This window comes from Maylandia zebra, linkage group LG6, assembly GCF_041146795.1.
Source record: "Maylandia zebra isolate NMK-2024a linkage group LG6, Mzebra_GT3a, whole genome shotgun sequence".
In the NCBI taxonomy this organism is placed as follows: domain Eukaryota; kingdom Metazoa; phylum Chordata; class Actinopteri; order Cichliformes; family Cichlidae; genus Maylandia; species Maylandia zebra.
Window position 1 is genome coordinate 40715769 of NC_135172.1, and position 22639 is coordinate 40738407.

At 39.7% G+C, this 22639-nt stretch overlaps 1 protein-coding gene across 5 annotated transcripts in view; it reads left to right on the forward strand.

Annotated features, from left to right (window-relative positions):
* LOC101473359 (endonuclease V) overlaps nucleotides 1–22639 on the forward strand; it is a 78051-nt gene that overhangs the window by 54750 nt on the left and 662 nt on the right. Inside the window, exon 11 of one of the 5 annotated variants that reach the window (XM_076885248.1) lies at nucleotides 18369–18492. The exons of 3 other annotated variants lie outside the window; for them this stretch is intronic. The gene's annotated coding sequence lies outside the window, so the exon portion shown is untranslated. Of the gene's footprint in view, nucleotides 1–18368; nucleotides 18493–22639 lie in introns of those variants that run through there. One more of the 5 variants, XM_076885250.1, reaches the window with a different exon arrangement.

Below are 22639 nucleotides of genomic sequence, written 5' to 3' on the forward strand. Positions count from 1 at the left end.
TTCACAAAACCGGACAGTTACATTCTGCAGTTATCTGTTATGTGCTTTATTATAAGTCCATGTCGAAATTGTAGTATCTGGTCACATGTTATATATAGACTGGAAATAGAAGCTCAAAGGTGCACAATAAGATAACCTTGAAGTGGATTTGATCTAAATTTGGGTTGAATTTTGCCACGTTTTGACTGATTTGCTGCTTCACTGTACAGTAAATCATGAGTTAAATTTAATACCAGGTTAGAAATTTAATGTTATTTCTCTCAAAGATGAATTCCAACAATTTTAACACAGTACGATCAGTTTACCTTTGGGCTCTATAGTCTGAAACTATGAGAAATGACTCATCTTTCTTCAGGTATAAAATGTCTGAGGAACATTTCTAAATGCACTGAGACAAATAATCCAAAGGGTAATTTTTTTAAGTTTTCTTGGAAAATTCCTCCTTACTCTGTGGATATACAAATACTACTGAATCATTAGAGTAAACTTTGTAAGTTGGAGAACTGTAGAATATTTTAGTTCCTGAAGACATATGAGTCAAAGTGATAAATCACTGTGCCTTTAGTCTGAACAATCTAGCCATGATTAACTGCTTGGTTCTTATTGTGCAGTAAATTATTCTCCCTTTCATGCGGATATGCTGTTCCTATCTTCAATGCCGTGTTAGAGGCTAATGATGAGGAGCTTCAATTGAATTTTCACAGCATCTAAATGTAAAAGATGAATGTTCAGAGAGGGTGTTTGACACGGCCTTTAATGACACTTTTCTTTATATTTCTGAAAGGCTAAACCCAAAAAGAAACCCTATCTGGGCTTTGTTCTGTTTCGTATTCATTCTCCCAGAAATGAAAAACAGTGTCTCTTTGACCTCGCACCGTGTCTCCACCTTTATCTGCAGCCTCCTGCTCTGTTGTGGCAACCTGACATGTGAGTGATTGATAGACGGTGGGGCTGACACCGCCTGGTGCTTGACTTATAACGACAAGTGCTCTGCTGCAGCATCGGACAAATTGCCTTGTTTACATCCAATAGAAGCCTTGGCGCCAACACAGCCATCCACACCAGCATCACACCTGTGTGTTTTTACCCCAAGCAGGTGTCTTCACCATCAAACTTCTCACATGGCCTCCCTGTAAACTATAAAATCAATTGGGCCTTTTTTTCCCTGAGGCTTCTAAAGACAAATCAATTGAGGACGATCCATTGTAATAAGGACGTATCAGCCTTGGACGAGGCAGACGAGATACTGGGGGTTATTTGATTTTCCTGCGAGGGGGAGAGAGGCTCAGCTGACAGGGCCAAGGCTTTTGTTTTCATTGAGTGGCTATTATGTGAAGTCCACCCCGCTTAGTGGCTCCATCGTTGCTGGCAGCAGACCGCTGCGCTCCCACTTGTAAGGTGCTTTAGTCAGCAGTGATGGTCGGCTTCGTCAAGAGTGGGATTAATTCTCTCAGAAGCCTTTCCCACCGACGTGGACGTTTTGGGCATTAATGAGATTCCCACCTTAGCTTTGTTGCATAACATTGAACTGTTGTGTTAAGATAAGATAAGATAAGATAAGATAACCTTTATTAGTCCCACACGTGGGAAATTTGTTTTGTCACAGCAGGAAGTGGACAGTGCAAAAGTTATGAGGCAAAAAGACCATCTAAACTATTGAGTTGTGTGTTCACTAGGGTGCCTGCTGGTCCATGATGAGGACGTTAAAGTCCAGCCATTTATGTTCAAGTGTTCAGTGCTTTCGTTCAGAGAGCAGTAGCTTTATTAAACCTTCCAACCAATGTTGGGGCAAAAATGAGCTGAGCCACCATTTAACCCATCGTTTCCTGAGTATGACAACATTTTAGCGTAAACTTTGAGGCTTGTTTGTTGTTTTTCAAGCTTTAAATAGCTCTGGATGATTTAAACAGATTTAAGTCATAAAACCTTTGTTTTAATTTAGCTTTTAATGAGTGCACCAGTTTTTTATTTCGCTTTATTAGTTTCTTTTGGACTAATAAAAATTTTAATAATACCTTTTTGGCTCTTTTCTATTTTTTAATGAAGTGTTTAGTTCTTCTATTTTGTGTTTCTCTTGTAATTCTTGGATTTTTATTTAGTTTATTAACTTTCGTTATATGAACTGTGCTGTATAAATAAATTGATTGAAAAGTAATTTCGTGTTGTGGTTCATAAAGAACTCCGAAGTCACTCGGGGCTTTTAGCAGCTGTGGAGCTGTTGTTGATACAGGATTGCTGAGGCACTTAGTTGCCTGTGAAAATCTTTGCACTTAATTTTCTTTTGTTTAACAAACTAAAGACTGGTTTGAAAATCTATACCGTGCTAGCATGTCACACACACTGATACCTCCTCATCAAACATCTGCCAGAGGTGTTTTTTTAAAGTTTGCTTTTGTGTTGGATGACCCTTTGAATTCTATTTATGTAGTGCCGCCAGTTCACAAGAAGCACTTATATTTGAAGGCCCAACAGTTTTAGAGAGAAACACCAAATCAGTAAGATTTGGCAACAGTAGGAGGGAAAAACCTCTTTTTGTAACAGGAAGAGATCTTCAACCAAACTAGATTCAGGGCCAACATCCAGATCCATTCCAACTTTTTATTAATCCTCTAAGCACAGCTGAAAACTACCACTGACTAAGTAAAAGATAAATTAACTGGATTCAGAGCATTAGGAGATTCTCCAAGAGAGGAGACGGGACATCCACGCCTCTGTGTTGTTGTTTTGTTTTTTTAATTACTGACTCTCCCACTTTACAGCTCTTTGCAGTTTTGCATAAGTTTGCATAAGTACCCAGTGTGTGTCATATCAGATCGGATGCACACATCATATTACATCAGATGCATTGACACTAAACTTTTTGTTGGTAAGTCATCATTATGATGAGGTGCTGCAGTGGTAGGACTTCAGGCCGGTGTTTCTGTCCCCTTTCACTCTTTCTGTCATATTTACCCACATACACGCACACTTGACTTTAAACTCTTCTATAACATATGCACACACTTATGCCCATGTACACTCATTATAACCTCTGAGGAAATATAGTTTGAAGCCTCTGAAATAATCACGTTCTGATCTGCAGCATCAGCCTCTCATATTGACATCCCACGGTGCCATTATCCCCTCTCGCCCACGTGTGGCTCTTCACTCACATTTCCCACATTTCCCCTGAGGTTCCCACTGCAGGTATGTGTTTGAGCTCATGAGTATGGGCTTTCCTATTTATTTATCTTGCAATATGCCGTCATGCTTACACTTCACCGTGGGAAAAAGCTTCAGCTTATATGCACACACACACACGCACTAACCCCACTTGCTCAGTCACACACACATTAGTCACTATAAAGAGCCCACAGGCTCTTTCACTGCAGCCCACTGTAATGCTCCGTCTCACAGGCCATTCATAAGCCAGAATGTGCTTGTTGGTGCAGAGTAGATCAACATGAGTAGTGGCGGCTTGTATTGCCTGCAAGTTTCCTAAAGAGATCCTGTTCCATGCATCACGCCCACTGCAGCTGATTTGCATCAGAGTAATATGGTGTTTTACTCCAGGCAAGAGGCAAGGGTGTGATTTGTTGACGAGATGAGCAGTGAATCAGCTATGTTGGTATTTGATTTCAAAGTCAAATGTCACACACATGCATGCAAGCGTCATCTACTCTACGTTCATGAATTTATGAAAGACAGCTTGTCACAGTCAAGTCAAATTTATCTGAATAGCATTATTTAGACACAGGGTAATGCAGAGGGCTAGAAAGAGGAATGCAAAGAGACAGTTACAATGTATAAACAATATATCTGTGCATGTTGTTAAGTAAAGCATGCACAGGCAGTGATGACAGAAATGTAACAACAACAATATACAATATACCGTGTGTAACCACAGAAAAACACCCATTAGAAATTAATATAAGGTTAAGAGGAGGTTGCAGACATGGTTTATTGATAAGCCTAATAAAGATTTAGTTTTAGCTGATCTCAGGGAGCTTGTTCCACAGGTGAGGACCATCAAATCTAGAGGCTGCTTCACTTTCTTTTGTTCTAATTCTGGCAACACACAGAGGGTCTGTTCCTGCTGACCTGAGAGTTCAGGATGTTTCGTAAGGCAAAAGAAGATTTGAAATGTAGCTCGGCCCTTTTAGTGATTTGTAAACTAAAATGCCTACTAGTTTACCATTTGTAAACTAGTAGAAATATTTTTAAATCTATCCTTTGGGACACAGAAAAGCTTGAGAATAGGAGTAATGTGCTTGATCGTTTTAGCGTTTGTTAAACTACAGAAAATGTAGCTATGTGGCAGTAGGGCTGATTGTTATAGGTGCACTGTATGCATGTTATGTTATGTCAGTTCTCTTCACTGACAGGATGTAACAGATGGATACTTCATCTTTTCTCCCCCTTCTTATCTTGGATTCAGTGTCAAGGCTCAGCAGCTAAAACCTGACGTTTAATGTCACACCTGTCTCTTTATCTTTCTACTGTACATTTCTTTTTTCTTTCTAACTTTTTCCTCTTCTGCCTTTCAATCTTATTTTTTTCTTTCTCCCTCCTTTTTTCTCCACATCCAATTTTGTCCACCGTTCAGATGACTTTTTTCCCTATTATCTTTGCCTTCCTCTTCTTCATTTCTCCAGCTTCAGTTGTCTCTATAACTCTGCCTCCTGTCCATCACCTTCTCACTCTGGTACACAGCTGTCAGGAAAGGCAGTGAATCATATCACACTGTGCACTGGCCCAATCAGAATTCAGTATGAAGGAGCATCTCTTCAAAGCGATTGTCAGCTATTGGCAAGCAGCTGCTGTAGAGCAGAAACCATAGAGACAGATGGACAGCAAATGGAAGGACTGTAACTGAACTTCTTGCTGTTCACTGATTCTCTTTGACTGATTAGTCAAGAAGCTGCACATGTGGTAGGGACAGTTCAGCCAAATGAGTCAGGCTAGGTATGGAGATGTAGTGTAAGTTATTGAATCCTGAGCAGAATTTAAACACACTGTCAGCTTTTATTAGCCGTCACAATAGTGCTCTGTTCCTGTTCGCTCTTCCACTGGCTGAAAAGGAGAGAATATTCCTTTTTTTGTAAATAATTTCTTTTTGGAAAGGAGCCAGTGGGCTTCAGCAGGCAAGCTGTTGATGTTAACACTGCCAAAAGCAGTCTGTGGTCTCTGCTGCTAACAATGCCTTTACATGTTGCTAATAGCAGTAGACCAACATAACACCTATTGTACTATTACTAATACTACTGTTGAGCTGATTTCAGGATAATCTCATTAGGATCCATTGTTTTCAAAGGAGTGCCGACAGTGTTTCATTATCGACTGCAAATGCTAGATAAACAAAAACCGAGCGAGAGCACAGAGAAAGAAAAAGCACCAGAGAATAATTTGTAACAAAATCACTTTTGTGTTACTAAATTCAAAGCATGAAAAACATTAGTTACAAAAAGTACAAATGCTAAAAGAGATCAGATGGTGACATTAACTACTTTTTTCACGTGGTTGTGACTGACATGAGGCACATTTGATAAAGAAATGCCACAATTTAAACAGTCCAAAAGGATTCAGTGTTTCAGTTTGGGCATCAAGTTAAATGTGTTCTGCACAGGCTGTGTTTCTCTCACACTCTGAGCTCCGTCTTTGCTGCTTTTCACCGGCACATTTCTGTGGATCCTTGTGCATTGCCTCCACCACTGCATCAGTATTCCAGCATTGGCTGAAATTCGAATTGCATCATCTGCATGCTCATTTATATCTATATTTATATCTTACTGCCTTGGCCAGTGCATCCTTATTTATCCCGTAGGTGCAGCCTCCTTTTTATCGCCCCACGTAAAAACGTCTTCATTAAAAACTTATTTCTGTATAGCATAATCCAATTAATGATAACCGTAAACTTATATATGAGAAGTTTAATCTGCAACATTATGTTTTATGCACAGCTGATGCATTTGCAGTGTGCAAAGTCTGCTCCTCTAAGTTTCTGTCATAAATATTTGGAAAAAGTGTCAGCTCCTAATGTGCTGTTGATGTCATTTTGAATCATGAAGGCATGAGTTCTTACAAACTCAGCCTCTGATCTTGACTTGTGGCCTGTCACCACACCGCAGATGTCAGCCATAAATTTTGGTGTTTCTACATTTTTTCTTCCCCCCTCCATAAGTCGGTCAGCGTTGTGCGTAGGTAGCAAGCATCTCCTGGGGACCGGCTCAGTGCCAGGTGTCCCATTCTCTGTCACACTGCCATGTCCTTATCAGTCAGGTTACTGCTAACGTCACAGTGTTGATCTGAGGCCTGAAAGTGCATCATCTCACATACTCCAAGTTCTATATTATCACGGGATACCTGTCAATCATCCTCTCCTCTCTTTCATCTGGATACTTCATGGGTGTGACCAGTAAATACTTTTTTAATTGACTTCTTCTTAACGGAAACTAGTTCAGACTAGTGAGAGTAAGACTATTCCAATGATTTTATAAATATGAGATAAAAAAATGAAAACTCTTGCACTCTTTTCAGCAGCCAGAAAAGAGTGCAATGCTGGAGAAGAGGTGCTGCCCCAAGACGAGGAATTTATCAGGATGTTGTTCATGATTGGGGGAGAGTACACTTTACCAAATCTCTGTAATAAAGAGACAGCTGACACTCCAAAGGGTTCAAGTTCTAAGCCTTGGAGGCAGAGAGAAGAGCTCAGAGAAGAGCTGCTCCTCCACATTGACAGGAGTCAGCTGAGGGGGTCTAGGCTTCCGGGACAGACCCAGGACATGCTGGGGAGATTATGGGCTAGGTGTATTGGCTTAAAAAAAGTACTGTAATTATTTACAAAGAGAAAAATGTGACAGGATCGCATGTAAAATGTAGGAACTCTGGGATTTTGTTTCTCAAGATGCAAAATATAGTGAAGAGAGAATTTAAATCAAGCGCACAACCTGAGTTACAAACATTTGTGAGGTGTGAGGGAGGTGGGGGATGCCAGATCGGGGGGCTCCCTTCCAGCTCTCCTCTCTGCTCTCTCCTATCTTGTCCCTTTTGTCTTACTTCTCTCTATCACCTTTTCTATCCCTTTGAAGAAGTGAGGCTCCATAAATGTTAAAGAGGTAAGTATTACTTCTCAGTTGCAGTGAAAATTAACTGTAGAAACTAAACAGAAGAAAGAAAAAGAGAAATAACAATTTAACATAAACCAGTGACACTCCGGGGCCTGATCAACCCTGGCAGGGCCTCCTTAGATGAGGGTGTCTAGTGATAATGGCCAAAACACCCGATGAATCCAAGGCCCACTACTGACGATGTGTCCCAAATTTTAATATGATAATGTAGATCAGATCTCTAATCCCTAAACCTAACCACGAAAGAAAAAATTGGCAGATTAGGTTGGGTAAAAGACTGAAAGTTGAGGTACACAATGATGTGTCCCCCTGGTAAAGTTCTTGGCTGGAAGCAGTGCTTAATCAATGGAAAAAACACAAACTTTGTCCAAAAACCTCTCATGTTTAACTGTTTTCCACTTTTTCTTTGGTCATTTTAGCCTTTTTGGCCAGGGTGAAGGGAGTATCTGCCATCAAACAAGAAGACAGCCGCATGTAGCTATGATGATGTTTGCTAGTTCACCTTACATGCATTAATTTAATAACGTGGTTAGTCTACTCAATGTAAATTACACACGAACAACATTAAGCTCCTCACGCAGAGAAGAACGGCTGCTGCTGCATCATCACCCGTCATCATTTCTGCTACACTGGCAGGGCTAGGGGCCAGGACTCTATTCTTCGGGTTCTTGGGGGATGTTGCTAACTCCCGGTCCGATAACAGGCAACCCACCTGCAGTAGATGTGCTCGGTGTGAGGTCTCGCAGCAAGCTATCAAATACGATGCATTTCTCGGCTTTTAACAAAATGCTATGCGTTGCCAGGTGTTTCATCAGATTCGAGGGGTTACCTCCTTTGCACAGCATCACCTTAAAGCACTTGTTGCAGGCTGCTGAGTTTGCATCTTTTGCTGTGAAGTACAGCCAGACTTTTGACCGCTTCGCTTTGGACATTTTTAATCTGCTCTAAAGAACGTACGTACCTGGGCCCGCCTACTACACTTGCAAAGGTAAAATGATTGGCTAGAATCCAAAGTGTACGACATCTCAGGGGAAATAAAGCACCGAAATGTGCGCTGCTTTTCGGTCTGGTTACTACCGTTTATGTCAGAACCGGTGCCATCATGGCACCGGATACCGGTACCCCTCCCTAGTCAGGGATTGTAACATCTAGTCCTTTTACTGAATCAGAATGTGATACGCATGTCTTATTTTTTGCACTTGATATTGAAATGAACTGACTGCACCTGTGTTTGTAAAGAATACAACTGTAAATCACCTGTAAAACTAATCACACCTGTCAGCACTATTTTGGAGATTACCCACAATCCCCAGATCTGGCCCTATGACTCTTGGCTGGCTTGGGAACCACTGAGCCTAAGAATGTGAGGCTGACTATAGATACAAGAGGTCTGAGCAGTTAAAGGTGAAAACCGATGAAGCTGTAAAAAATCTTGACTTTTCTTAAAGTGAAAGAACCTAAAGTAAAAGGCTGAACCTTGATGTTTTTATTTTTAAAGGTTTTAAATAGAATATATGTCTCCACACATGAATCATGTATCTGCACATAAACTCTTTTACAGTGCACATTGATCTCATTCAAACTTCAGATGAAAATCGACCTTGCTGCACTTCGATTGCACAATCTCAGCTTTCATAGTGACGGATTCATAGGCAGCAGTGCTTAATACCTACACACACTTTCTGTAATTCACTTTCCTGAGAGACTTGCCCATCAGTGACACGTGAATGTGGTCATACTGCCACTCCCCCAAAAAAACAAAACAAAACATAGGATAGTGTAGGGAAAGAGCTCAAGGTAGGCGCTGTCTTGCGGTAAATGACAGCTTTTGTAGTTATTTATTGCACTTTTGTGAAGCTGTTTGAATTTTAATTGAATGTGAGCATGAGATTTACATATTCTTGTGATGTTTTCTAAATGTGTAAACACTGAAATGGCACAAAGACGGAGCGATCAACAAACTGAACAGCTCCACATTCATATATGTCCTCTGGACTGGGATATTAATATGTATACTTACATAATGTGCTTAAATGAATAAAGATACATGAGATAAAATAGTCAAGAATCATATCCAAGGTCATGTATACTGCTTAAGGGACACCTCAGGATTCATTAAAACAACACAGATACAAAACTTTAGTTCTGTCATAAATTACTCATAAAAGTGAAAATACATTTTCACCATACAGAAAGCATATTTTGGTATGGTACAGTCATGGATAAGTTTTGGGACAGTAACACTTTTTTGGGTAATCTTGTCTTGGATGGATTGAATCAAAACAATCAGAATGTAAATGAGGTGCAGACTGAGCTTTAATTTAAGACCTTTAACAACAACACTGCACAACTGTGTAGGAATTACTGCCATTATTATGCAAAGCAAGAAAGTTCCAGTATAAGACACGTGCAGTCTGCAGTAAATTGCATGCTATGAATCTTAGTAAATCACTTCGTATGATTCATTTGAATGCTCTCTTCCCCTAAACCTGTGTACACATTTCAGGCACAAAACTGACACTGTGTCCATGTAATGCATCCAGCACTTAACACACTCATGTTGTTCATGGTTTGTAAAGTCATTATGGTACAGATGTAACTGGGCCATAAATTACATATTGTTATAATTACACAAAATGGGTTCTAGACCCCAAACCGTTCCTTTTATACCTGACTTTTCGGACTGCCAAGCCTGTAGTTATGTTCATTATCAGTTAGAGCCCCTCCTCATCCTTTTCCTCTTCTTCTGTGGTGCACCCCTATAAGTTCCGGAGTACCCCTTTGGCCTCTCCCCATATCTACCATTCCCCTGTGGGAGAGGTTGGTGTCATTTCTTTTCCAACACTGTATAACACACATATACTGTATATTTAGCCACCCTGATGTTTCTGATTGTGTGTTTTTAGTGCAGTTATTGTCATCAGTATGCCTGTCTTTGCTAGATGCTATAAATGTGTAGTACTTGTGCGCCACATATGTGTTCTAGGCACCGTCAATGCTAGTATGAATGGATAATTCTTGCTAGCTTGGAAGTTGTTGGGTTGAGCTAACCCTCTTCCTGACTTGGTTGTAGAAGCTGGAGCGAGTTAATTACTTGGAGGTCTTTCTTTCTTTTTACCTTTCATCGTCAGACACAACACAGAAACACACTGGTTACGCAGACAAAACAAATAGGAAATAAATTCCTCAGTTAAAAAAGCAGTTTAGTTATTTATTGTCTGTCGCTGGACTTTTGTGAAGTATTTGTGGTATCAAACTGCTCAGTTCTGTTTTTCCTAGCAGAATGTTTACTTGGAAAGGTCAGTGAAAGGTTTAACAAGAAAAGGCCAAACAAAGTAAAAACTGTCAGAATAGATGCAAAGCAAAACACTGGAAGTGGGGCTTTTTTTATGTCATGATGGTGGGTCAACATCGCTCATTTTTATTGCCTTTAGAGCCCTTTGTGAACTCAACCACCCAAACACTCCAGATACCCACACAGGTGACGTGGGTTAAGTGTCTGATGCCATTATGCATTAGTGATTAGGGCTCAAGGTGAAGATCTTATGTGTGAGTCTAGCTTCTCTCTCTGATGTACAGCAAGCAAATGTCTGGTTCGCTAATTTAACGTTATGATTGTCCCATGCAGCTGAAAATAATCATAGTAAAATACGACAAGAGGAAAAAAGCAGTAATTCAACTCTCAGTGTAGCAACAATACAAATTGACTATTTCATTAATGTATGAGACATATGGGAGCACATGCATCAATAATTTTGGTTTCTTGGTACTTTTGTAAAGTAATAGTTTGAAAGTGTGCTCGTGGTATGAAATAAATAATAAATAGGAAACTACAGCCAGCAGCTCATTAAAGAAATACTTATTTTATATTTTTGTTTCATTAATCAAAAAATACACAGAATATTAAGAAATGCATGAAGTAACCATATCCACCAAGAAGTTTATACTTTGCGTACTGTACGCAGATTTTATAGAAGTACTGTTAATGTTAGTAATTGAGCCTTAGAGGTACCACTCTGTTTGTAGCTTCTCCCCAATCACAGCTGGGACGGCATCAGCCTCTTTGGATGGATATTTCTGTGGCATGTCCACAGGAAGGAAGGATGTCTGTGTTGTTGATACGAGAAAACACATTATGACAGCAAAACATAGCATAATCTAAGATAATTATTGCTCCTATATCAACTGAAAGTACAATATGTATATCAGCCGTAAAAGGTGACCTAAAGCTGTTTGGAAAATTAGAGGTCTTTACACAAAACAGTGACCTCATATGCATCAGTGAAAACAGCTCAGCACCTCCACAGGCTGTATCTGTAAGGCCCACAAACACTGTGACCCCATCCACCACGATTCATCTCCCTGGCACGGTGAAGTGTAAAGGAGATTATTACCGGTGAAGGGCTGAAGATCTACTGCTCTCCTGCCTGCCTTGCAGAGGAAATGGGAAAATATTGCTAATGTTTACAGCTGTGTGGTTGTGTGTGTGTGTGGGTGGAGGAAATCTTGTGTACGCTAGTAATGCCTAAAGCCTGACCAGCATGGCAAAGAAGCTCGGAGGCTTGTTTACCATCTACAAATGTGCTGACTTCAGAGAGTTTTATGTGCAAATGTTTCTACACACGCGGATGCATTTTCAGAACTGTGTGCGTGTGCGTGTGTGTGTGAGACCATGGGTTATCAAATGTAAATGTATTGTTGTACATTAAAAAACACCCAGAGACCAGCTGTTGTTGACTGCTGTACAGTATGTTTCATAAGCAGTGCTTCTCTTCTTCCTCCTCTTTCTTTTTTAATCTATATGGCATTTTCATCTTGGTGTGCAGTGAAAGGGAAGCTGACTAATGTTCCACAATAAATCAATGCCCATTTGTTCATGTTATGTAAATTAAAGGTCAGTGTCATTACTTCCTTATGAACACATATAAAAGATGTAACCACCATCATCCTGTTTGTTTCTGGACTCCACAGTTTGAAGTCTCAATGTCAGCATTTGGCTCCTGTTATGTTGAGTTTTTGGTGCTAGAAGTGACCGTACTTGGATGAAAGGGTGAGGTACTAAGTCATCAGCTAACCCGAGTAAACATAATTAGCAAGCTGCATCTATAAACTATATGGGTGCAATGCACAGACACACATATCTGCTAATCACTGTTACTTGGTTACCAATTAAGTAGCAGACTAATTACTCAGTAAAGCTGAAGAAACAAACTTCTTGGACAGTTGGTGTCTCACAATATGCCATAATGTTTAATAGATATTTACAGATTCTCAAAGGCATCAACAATACAAACATGAGTTTTTAGTTCCAGTTGAGTTTCTCAAATTAGTAAAAAGGAGACAAACAGCAACTGGCTGCAGCTCCTTGTGTCAGGACACCTGTGTGTCCATGCAGCCATACCTCTATCTCCAGTATCCAGATGGATGTTATATAAATATTCACCCACCATAAAGCTGTTAAGAAGGAAGAATTATGCATAGAGACCAAAATCATTTTTGTACTATGCAGCAAACATGTTTATTTTTTACTGTAAGATTGGACCTGTGGAGTTTGGCTTGCTTTTGGAGCCAGCCTCAAGTGGATATCACGCAACTACATTCAGTTCAAAAATCTCTATGACTTAATAATGTCTTATACTTGTTCTTTAATGTTTACTTAATGTTGCTGTTATTTGCAGTTTTTGCATGCACGTTGTACAAAGAAGGATGTGCAGAGGCCCGATTCCTTTTTTTAACCTCTTTCTGACAGTCAGATCAATACTGTGCAGTTTGAAATTGTTTTCAACTACAGAAATAAATATTACACCCCCCTCATAATCAGCAAATAACAAAGGAGTATGATTTATCAGATTTGTGACAGGTACTCACAATGCGTTACATGTCAGCTGAAATAGCTGCTCTGTGAGGCAGGCAAAGCATGTGCATCTTATTTAATAGCAAAGCTAGCATACTGGTGTTTAGCAGGTATAACTATCACAAAATGTCACAGCCTTTAGATATGCATTATCTGGCAAAGATACCGTGCCACCGTGGTTAGCACTGTTGCCGCACAGCAAGAAGGTCCTGAGTTCAATTCCACCATCAGGCCGGGGTCTTTCTGTGTGGAGTTTGCATGTTCTCCCCGTGTTTGCGTGGGTTCCCTCCGGGTACTCCGGCTTCCTCCCACCGTCCAAAGACATGCAGCTTGTGGGGATAGGTTAATTGGATAATCCAAATTGCCACTAGGTGTGAATGTGCGAGTGAATGTGAGTGCGAATGGTTGTCTGTCCCTGTGTGTTGGCCCTGCGACAGATTGGCGACCTGTCCAGGGTGTACCCCGCCTCTCGCCCTAAGACAGCTGGGATAGGCTCCAGCACCCCCCGCGACCCTGAAAGGGATAAGCGGAAGCGAATGGATGGATGGATGGATGGATGGATGGATGGATATCTGGCAAAGCTGATAGCAATGTCAACTTGCAACTTTGTAGAATGGGTTGTTAATGGGTTTTAACTGTTGTTACTTAGGTTATGAAATAGGCATGCAGTTTGTGTTTAAATATGCTGACTGGAAAAAATGTTCTATAAAAACAAAAGTAGACATGTTTAAAGTGAAAGAAAACCAGCCACAGACTTGTGCAGCAGGGTTTTCTAATGGCAACAGACATTTTGGCTCCGTTGCCATTAGTTTTCACTGGCACGCACTAAGAGATCCTGTCTCATTTCCTCTGATCTGCTCTCATTCTCTGTCCACTCTTGTGTGTCTGACATACAATTAGACTGTGGTTGGGCAGTGAAACCAGATCTGACTCAGGCGGATCACTAAACACACGGGTCAGACAGGTTAGCAGAGATGGCACCTGGCTGCTAATGTCAAAGGTCAACCTTTTTATCTCTTTCCTTCCTTCTGTAAGATCAAAAAACCACTTAGTGAAAGATAGCTCTAAAGTTCAGCTGAAACACTCCTGTACAGGTTTAACACTGCCCTTTGATATTGAATCAACTAGGAGTTTTTACTCCAAGTATATAAAAAAAAATATTGAAAAAGAGAACAAAATGAATAAATAGGTTGGTTTTAATTGAAGATAACTTCAACATCAGCAACACTGTATACTATACTTTAAATCCTAAAAGCCATAAACAGTCAAAAAAGATGTTACAAACTGACACATGGTCTTGTGCAAGTTTCAGATTAGCTGTTTTTTTTTTTTTGAAGAATTTTCATAAAATCTTTTAACCTGATTTGCTTGAAGCAGAGGTGTCAAACTCATTTCACATGGTTCTGTAGTTCAGTCCAGTTTTTTTGTTGTTGTTTTGTTTTAAACTGTAAAGCAGAAGTTATGGAGGTTTTATTAGAGACATGCTTTTTGTAATTTGGCATGATTTGTGAACGTTGAAATTTCTTCAGTACTGAATAGCAGAAATTAGGCTTTCTTGCCAGAGGTCCTTTTTTGGCAGGTTCAGTGAATTTTGGTCAGAGCTAGACGAAACCTGTGGTTTTAGAAACTGCTTTCAGCACCTGAGGGCATGTCTGTGCCGTCAGGTGAACGGGTGGGTCCGTGCTTTGTGTTTACATCTTTTTGAGGAATCTGTCTTTAATCGTTTGCTTCTTTAGCTGTTTGGTGGTTGTTGAAATTGTTTTGTGAGCTTTCAGCTGAGATCCTGACGTCTCTATGGATACCACACATGTCTATATTTAAATAACAGATCAGGCGCTACATCACGTTAAACCAGATGTTCTCCCTCTCGCCCCCGGTAGCGTATGAACGTTTTTGTCCTCCACAATGGAAAATGGCTGAAAATAGAAACAGGTATTACTTTATCCAGCTCCTAATTTTATAAATGCTTTCCTCCGCTTTGCAGTCTCCACTATCATTAAAATGCAGCCGGATGCTGCTCATTTAACATTTGTGCTCCTTTTGTTGCTTTTTTCTGACATGCTTGCATTTAAATCCAGCTCCCCCGTCTCTCTGTGTACCTGGCCTATACAACTACACTTGCTGTCTTGGAACATCTTCCTTCTTTCACATAATCATCCCAGTCTGCCTTTGCATGTGATTGGCTGCATGGTGTGCCCATCAAAATTAAGTCCCACCACTGCCTGCATGGATTCTCAGCAGGGCTGAAGATTCAGCTCCCACATACTGACAGGCCATTAATAACTGACATATGAAATTATCCCAGCTGGATGTGGCCCACAAGCCGTACGTTTGACACCCTTGGCTTAAAGCTTTAGGATGCTGAAGGATATGAGTGCCTTGAGACCTTAGAGGCTGAAAGTGGGTCTGATATGTTGTTTAGAGCCATTAAGGGTCTTGGACACTGGGAGAGCTTTAATTGATTTGAATACAGAAAACTGAAACAAGCAGAGAGCAGATTTCTGTGGTCAATAAATGCTTTTTAGTTCAAAAAGAGAGAAATGGAGTAAAGAACTTTGTGTAAAATGCACTGTAAATCACATTAGGGCTAAGAAGCTTCTGATATTTCTTTATTATCAAATTAGAAATGTCATTATGAAAGTGCAGCTTACCATCTATAACAAGCCCTGCACAGTCTCTAAAGAGAGTCTATGGAATTTTATCATTAGGGACACGGAAATGAACAATTTTATGTCATCAGCAAATATATATAACTTTGTGTAGCCAAGGGTTATGAGATATAAATACATTGTAGATGGGTTGATTATTATACTGACTTGTTATCTGAACCTTGTTATCTCTGAATATAATAACAGTTAGTTTTTTGTTTAAACAATGCTCAGAGTGTCGACTGACAATGATTCTGGTAACACGGTAACAGCAAATGTCGAGCGCCTGAAAGTCTCATTTTAAAAAAAGAAATTGGGTTTTTTTGTATATATTTATTTGTTAGGTTGAACAAAAGTGGTCCCAATCCAGATCCCTGTGGGATCCCACTTAAAATGACACTGCATTATTAGAATAACAGTGACCATGTTTGATCATTAAATTGAGTCAAACCAGTATTTGAAAGAACTTTTTCCTGCTTGTCATTGGCACTTGTGATTGATTTCAACTCTTCCTGAAAAATCAGGCCTAGCAGCTTTGTTTACTCAGAGTTTCTATATTATTTCAAAAGTTACCTGTAGCTACAATATCAATAATTTGGGACTCAGTAGATTTCCTCTTCCTTCATCCTTCAAAGAACCTCAGGGTTTCCCTTTTGAAAAATGGTACAATATTGGTTGACACAGCTCATGGGGTGTCTGACAGCACAGCAAGGAGGACTTAAGCAAAGAAACCCAAGGCTATTGGCTGAACCTGAACACAGCCAGACACCTGCATGCAGACAGCACAGGAGTAAAATAAAAGTACTACCTTCATGTTTTCTGTTTGTAAATGCATCAAGTCTGGGTGTATTTAAAACAATTAAAGTGGCCCCTACTCATAATTAGTGGTGCATCGCTACAGTATCCTCTCATGTGTTATCATGTCTTACATCTATTTAGAAAAGATCCATAACAGCCTATTAGAGTAATGCTCTCCAACACTAATTATCTGAGCCATCAGCCATCAAAGTTCTACTTTGTCAGTTCCAACACTCATTAAGTGTCTTTAATTAACAATCACCTTTTAATAGACAACACATGCAATGTCAAAATGTGTTGCTGCAAGCATGTGTTTAAAAAAGATTGAGGCCACACTCAACAGCGAGGATCTTTTTACTTTAATTAGTGTCTATAATAGGAAAGGCCTGATGGGACAGTATGGAAATACAAGACGAAATGGGAATAGGTCACCTTGCTCTTTTCAACTATTCTATGTCAGTCTGACATTGTCTGTTTTTATTTTTACATTTTTATAGGTAAAAGCCACACGTGAAAAGCAAAACAAAACATGTTGTTCCTCAAACTGTGAGAGACAGAGCCAGTGCTTTGAGGCATGTGAAAAATCCAGGTGAATTCAAATTAATCTTCTGATTTATGAAGGGAAATTAAACTAAGTTAAGATGGAGTTGCAGATGTTATCAAGCTGTTCATTTTTTTAAAAAATCAGCTTGGATTTTTTTTATTGTTGTTAATCATTCATACAGATTTTGGGGTTGTGGAGCTTAATGGAGATGCTATAAACAGTTTGAAAAACAGACAGAAAAAATAACAATAAGAAAGCAGAAAATGACGCCTTTTCCTGTGATACAGATCACACTGTCCTGAAAGTGCAAATGGAAACTGCAAACAGTAATCCATCTCGATACTTATTAATAAGCTTTTGAAAGCAATTAAACTCTTTGTCAAAGCCCATCAAATCTTTGTCTCAAATCTTGTGCTGTTTTCTACAATATTGAAAACAAACTTTACTGAGCTGTCAGTGTTTAGGTTAGGAAGCTGAAGTTATATTTGTCTGTGTCAGGCTTCCTGGGTCGTTCACACAGTGTTTTCAGTTTTGGACCTTTTGCCATTGTTTAGTGACCCCATACCTGCTTCCTGTTTTATTGTGTTAGTCTCTTGTCAGTGTGCATTATGTTTAATTTTACTTCCTCTGTCCCATTGATTAGATTCAGTTGTTTGCAGTCCTCTTCATTATCAAGTTATTTAAGCACTCAGTTTCTCTCAGTTCCTTGTCTCGTTATCGTCAACTCCTCTCCTGTTTCCCGTCATTCAGTCATTTATGTTTAGCCTCTCAGTTTAGTCAATAAAGTCGGGCACTTTTTCAGCAGTCCTGCATTTGGGTCCTCTCCTTCCATTCAGCACACACCAGTACGTGACAGACTAACAGTGGCCTGTCAGCATAGGTAATCACTACTGTTAAATTGGATGACTTTCTACTAGATACTGTTTCACTGCTCGAAAGGTGTTCAAGCACAGTGGCCATAATGCACCAAACCCGTCATCTCCAGAGCACTTAAGGTTAGCTGTGGTGTAAAGATGTAAAATAATTATAGAACAAGCAATTTTATAATCAAAGTGTTTTTATTGAGTTTTCGTAGAACAAGCAATTTTATATTCTCATAACTATTTGTGTTAACCTCTTTAAAATATCATTGACGCAATTTCCTCAAGCCAAACCAGTCGTGTCATATGGCTGCGTCTCCCTGACTCTAGTCTGCTACGGTTTCTGTCCTGTTAGGAGGAAGTTTCTCCTTCCCACTGTCACTAGGTGCTTGCTCATAATTATTGTAGATCTTTACCCTACAATATAAAGTGCCGTGAGATGACTGTTGTTGTAATTTGGTGCTATTCAGTTCAATTTTATGTACACAGCGCCAAATCACAGCGCAGTTGAGTTATGCCAGGAAGTCAAGTATTCTGATATGAGGCTTTGTTTTTCAGAGGAGCCACAGTATCCAGAGTCGTATGCAGCGAAGATGTAAAAGTAGAAGTTCTCAGGAAGCAAGAAGCAAGGCATTAGTGAGGAAATAAAGATGACTGATGGCACAGAGAGACTGATTTTTTATTCATACCAAAATCTTATTAATTTCCCCCAAATTATATGATCATGATGTTTAATTCCTTGTATGGACCTGCAACTGTGTGTCTGTGTTTGGGGGGGAGTGAGTCCTGAATATGCTGCTGTGTATAAAAGGAGTAAGAGTAATCGATTATATGTCAGGCACCTTGAAAATACAACACAAAAGTCAGCTTTTATTGACTCGTCCAGAATAAAACATTGTAAATGGAGGGATTTGCTATATGATGATATGAAAGGTACTAGCAGAAATGATTTTACTGGCTGAAAAAAATTGGGGTTGTGCTTTTTTTTTTTGAATAAAAAATCTATATACTTATAATTTGAAACATAACAAAATGGACTGTACAATTTTGGAGTTTTGGCTTGAAACTGTTACCCAGTTTTGCTCGTCTACAGGGCTTTGTGATGGTCACAAGATGGAAAACTATGAATATATTCATTAACACAGTTATTCAGTCAGCCAATTAGAGAAGCTCACCTGCAGCTCATTACATGCAAAACTATCCCAGAGGGATCCACAGGTACCTAAAACTCATAATACAGAAATGGGTATGTCTAATATCTGGCAGCTTGTATTTGTTGCCCATCTGCCTTCCGTGTGGTATCTCTTGATAGGTACACTATCTTTGTTACTGACAGAAATTATGGACAAGTTGCACTACACTGGAAATATCATTTAATCCTGCCATTGAAAGTAGGATTGCATGGAAAAAGTGCCAGTAATAAAGTAAATTAAAGGCTTCTGCTAGAAAAGGTGGTAACCCTGTCCACTTAGCAGCTCAGAGCGAGTGAGGATGGAGCAGTTTAATGTCGATGTGTTTAATGTGTGACCACATCACAATTAACATTCATATACAGTAAAAATGATCTAAGCCACCCTAGTCCATAATCAGTAGGCATAAGTAGATGGATATCCTCTAAACAGGTTAAGTTGTAAAACATTTGATTACTAAAGCAGGCTAAAAATGGCTCAGCTGTGACAGACCAGTTTTCAGTGAACTGGAATATTTTTGTCTATAAAGCTACAATTTAAAATAAGAGAGAAAAAGAATCTCTTCTATTTGATGTTGTGCTATTCTCCCAGGACAGACTCAAGGGTGCTATGTTAATTTAACAGAGCTCCACCTACAGAGGTAATTTTCCAGGAAGCAATATGACCACCAACAGAACTAATAATACCTCTACATAATTACCAGCCATGACATAATGTGTCCATGTCTAATAGCTAATATATCCGGTAGTATATTAACACCACTTCCAGTGGGGGCCGTCACTCACTGATGCAGACACAGCGTGGGCTCATCTTCTTTCCTCCAACTGAGACCCTGGTTCAGCCTCGTGTAATGACCAGATTGCCATTACCACTCCATTACGATGCCCTTTTATTACCCATTCAGCACCTTGACCAGCACGGTAGTCACCTGTAACGCGATGACAGTTCTCCATCTCCTTCTCCATCTGGCTCTCGCTTTTGTCTCTGTGTTGCTCTCCTTCCAGTTAACTTGCTGATGCTGATTGACTCTGTAATGCACTGGAAATATCCTGGGTGGCCATTGGGAGCAAATTGCTTTGTGTAGTGTTGCTATAGGGCCCAAACTAACTGGACTCGAGTTGCAAGCTAGGCCTCTGCAGTGAGGGGGAAAAATAATGACACAGGCTGCTAATGGGCCTCGTTGTTAGGTTCCAGTTTTTGCTGCTGCAGCACAGAGCTGTGGTAGGATGCTATAATGTGAGCAGTAATATATGATGAATCCCCCTGGCGGAAAACTGCCCTTTAAGTAAAATCACTTCTCCACCATCAGGATACTTTCCCGGGAAGTGAATGGGGTCCGTATTGATCAGAGGAACATTACTTTTGTTGAAAATTCTTGTTGTGACATAGCTAAGTTATGGTTAGTATGGTTTCTATACGGGTTTAGTTTGAAGTTGTTCTGTTATTTTCTTCCCATGCCTTCTGTATTACTCTCTCTGTCATAAGGTTTACTGATGCCTTTCATGAGAGCCTTTGTCTTCTTGTGGTTGCTTCCTGTTTTACTTTAAGGCAGGGGTCCCTAACTCCAGGCCTCGAGGGCCGGTGTCCTGCAGTTTTTAGATGTGTCTGTGATTCAGCTGATTCAAATGGCTAAATTACCTCCTCAACATGTCTTGCAGTTCTTCAGAGACCTGGTAACTAATCATTTGATCCAGGTGTGTTGACCCAGGGTGAGATCTAAAACCTGCAGGACACCGGCCCTCGAGGCCTGGAGTTGGGGACCCCTGCTTTAAGGGTTTTCTCACTTGTTTTGGTTTTACTTCCTAATTTTGTTCCTCTCTGTTTGCTCCACAATCATTTATTTTAGCTTTTAACATTGTGTGTGTGTGTGTGTGTGTGTGTGTGTGTGTGTGTGTGTGTGTGTGTGTGTGTGTGTGTGTGTGTGTGTGTGTGTGTGTGTGTGTGTGTGTGTAGACTTGACTTTCACTTTGTCAGATCATCTGTTTTCCCTCCCATGAGTCTCTTCTACCTCATCTCTTAATTGCCCCTTGGGGATAAATAAAGTCTGTCTGATTCTGATTCTGGAAATAGAGTCCAGTTCCTTGTACGTGTTGTCACAAACCTGGGTCTGTTGACCCAGCATTTTGAGTTTTAGTTTATTTTGATGTTTAATTTCTTTTCTAAGGTTTTCTGAGTTCATTTCTACCAGGACTAGGTCTTCAACCCCTGTGTTAAGTCTCCCTTGCCCTTCATGTGTTTCATGTCTGCGTGTCTTGTGTTGTCAAGTTCTTGTTGTCATGTCTGCGTCTCATTATGTTTCCTGTTTTATTTTGGAGAGGTCTTGTGTTCCTATGTTCAATGTGTTTAATTTTACTCTCCCCCTGTGATGTTGTTATGTTCATTCATGTGTTTCCACTTCTCCTGCTCACCTCATGTGTGCATTTAGTCTGTCAAACATTAAAGGTTTTTTCATGTTTTAATCTTAGTTCACCCAGTTTAGGTTATTGTTTAGTTTCATCTTTGCCTTTTGTTTTGTACATTTTTTGTCAGCCTTAATAAATGGCTTGTTTTTGTCACGCTCAAGTTTTGTTTTGTCTCTTTGCGTGTTGCTCATGGGTCTGCCTCCTCACTCCACACAGTCAGCTTTGCAGCCAGACTGTGACATGTGTACACAGATTTGGTCAGTAAAGCTGATTCTGGTTCTGATACCAGTTTGTGTTTTTCACTTTTCTTTCCATTGTTTGTTGGACTTTAGTTTATCAGCTTTTCAATAACATTCACTTTTACTTCAGTTTCAGATGTTTTTGTCTTTGTTGGTCCACCTTCAGTCCAAATCTTGACTAAATGTAAAAAAAAAAAAGAAAAAAAGAAAACCCAAATCACTCCAAATGTATCTGCAATTATAAGTTTATTGTAAGACAATGGTGGCAAAATATTATTGAGGAGCAGATTCACTCTAGAAATTAAAAACAATCATCCATCTCCATGTTTCCTGTCTTCCTGTTTACGTGCCTGTCTAATAAAGGTAAAATAGAGAAGCTTTTAAAAAAGTGATGACCGTTGTGGATGATTCATAAATCAAACTGTTCACACAGCTGGGCGTCTCAGTATGAGCACTCTACAACTTAATTAAAAACAACCATGTGATACATTTACTCAACAGTTGACTTTTTCTGAAGACACCAGAGCGCTTCTGTTTGCATATGTTAATATCATTATATTATCATCATCTACTAGCTTACAGTCCAGGGATGCACCAATTAAGAATTTCAGGGCTGATACTGTTTACAGTTTGTTTCAATGATGTTAACTCGTTTCTTTCTTTTGTTCTCCACACTTGGTGCCAAAGAAGAACCTTTCATTATGAATAATTAAATAACATTCACTACATTGCCAAAAGTATTCAGTCACACATCCAAATCACTGACTCGTGAAAAAAATTATGAAAGTGAATTGCAGATGCGAGAACCACAAACTAACACCAGCCACTGTAATATGTTCAAAAAGGTGAATCTCAACCGTCAATGTTAGGTTGATAAATCGATTAATGCCGATATATATAAAATCTACACATAATAAAGTGCTAATATTTTCTGCATGTCACATTTTACTACTAATATTTATAAAGCCGGAGCTGTAGGAGAAACCAACATGTGACCA